The sequence below is a fragment of the Apium graveolens genome, chromosome 6, assembly GCF_009905375.1.
Source record: "Apium graveolens cultivar Ventura chromosome 6, ASM990537v1, whole genome shotgun sequence".
Classification (NCBI taxonomy): domain Eukaryota; kingdom Viridiplantae; phylum Streptophyta; class Magnoliopsida; order Apiales; family Apiaceae; genus Apium; species Apium graveolens.
Window position 1 is genome coordinate 41,449,009 of NC_133652.1, and position 1,540 is coordinate 41,450,548.

Sequence of the window (1,540 nt, forward strand, 5' to 3'; positions counted from 1 at the left end):
GTTCAACAGTAGTCTTCCTTGGTTCCGCCGCTTTCTCCTTTTGCTTAGATTCTTCATCTCTAACTTCAGCTTCGACTTCTTTTGCCTTTTCAGCATCAGCTACTTTTCCAGACCTTAAGGTAATAGCCTTGACTTGCTCTTTAGCTTCCTTCCTGCCTGGTACTTCCGTGTCACTGGGAAGAGTGCCAGGTTGACGATTGAGCACTGCATTGGCTAATTGACCGATTTGATTTTCCAAGGTCTTGATAGAAACCGCCTGACTCTTGCACAACAGCTTAAGTTCCTCAAAATCAGCACTAGTAGGTGCAGCTGCACTTCCCTGTTGAGGATATGATTGCCTTGTAGTATACTGCTGTGGTTGCTGGAATCCAGGTGGGTTAAACTGTTTACTCACCCCTTGCTGATATGGTGGCTGAATAGCATTCTGATTATTCCCCCAGCTGAAATTTGGATGATTTCTGTTATTAGGATGATAGGTCGCTGGCACAGGCTGCTGTTTTCGCTGATAATTATTCACATACTGAACAGATTCATTGACAAGAGAACACTGATCCGTAGCATGAGAACCTGCACAAAGCTCACAAACCATAGCTATTTGATTAACTCCATACGTAGCCAGAGAATCAACCTTTATTGATAGCGCTTGGAGCTGGGCTGCAATAGCGGTGGCTGCATCAACTTCCAGAATACCTGCTACCTTGCCTGACGTCATCCTCTGAGTTAGGTTTTGATGCTCATTTGCAGCCATTGTCTCTATAAGATTATACGCCTCAGTATAGCTTTTAGCCCATAAGGCTCCTCCAGCTGCTGCATCGAGCATGGGCCGAGATTGGGCCCCCAAACCATTATAAAAACCAGTGATTACCATCCAATCCGGCATTCCATGATGTGGACATTTTCTCAACATTTCCTTGTAGCGTTCCCAAGCCTCGCACATAGATTCTGTAGGTTGCTGCGCAAACTGAGTAAGAGCACTCCTCATAGCAGCAGTCTTTGCCATTGGATAAAACTTCACCAGAAACTTTTGTGTAAGATCTTGCCACGTAGTGATGGACCCAGCTGGTTCAGAATGTAACCAGTCTTTAGCCTTATCCCTCAGTGAGAATGGGAAAAGCCTCAACTTGATAGCCTCATCAGTCACGCCATTATACTTAAAAGTGCTGCAGATCTCGATAAAATTTCTTATGTGCATGTTGGGGTCTTCAGTTGCCGCTCCTCCAAAAGAAACAGAATTCTGCACCATCTGAATAGTGCCCGGCTTGATTTCAAAGGTGTTAGCTTGAATAGCCGGATGAAGGATGCTTGACTGAATATCATCAATTTTAGGCCGAGAAAAATCCATAAGAGCTGGATCAGCTTGAACAATACGATCTCCCATGTTTACTGGTTCTTTCTGCTCAGTTCCTGAATCCGAATCCTCAAAATCTAACTTCTCCGGAATATCAAGAACTTCGTCTGTCTCCTCAGTTGTATCTAAAGTCCTCTTGCGAGCACGAGAACGAGTTTGCATAAACGCTTGCTAAAGTACCTGAAACACAAC

At 44.5% G+C, this 1,540-nt stretch overlaps 1 non-coding gene across 1 annotated transcript; it reads left to right on the plus strand.

The window, feature by feature from the left end:
* The first annotated feature begins 878 nt into the window (after window positions 1-878).
* On the plus strand, window positions 879-985 carry LOC141669404 (small nucleolar RNA R71). Its single transcript, XR_012553690.1, has one exon. It is a non-coding gene; the product is annotated as a small nucleolar RNA R71 (small nucleolar RNA).
* Window positions 986-1,540: the final 555 nt, after the last annotated feature.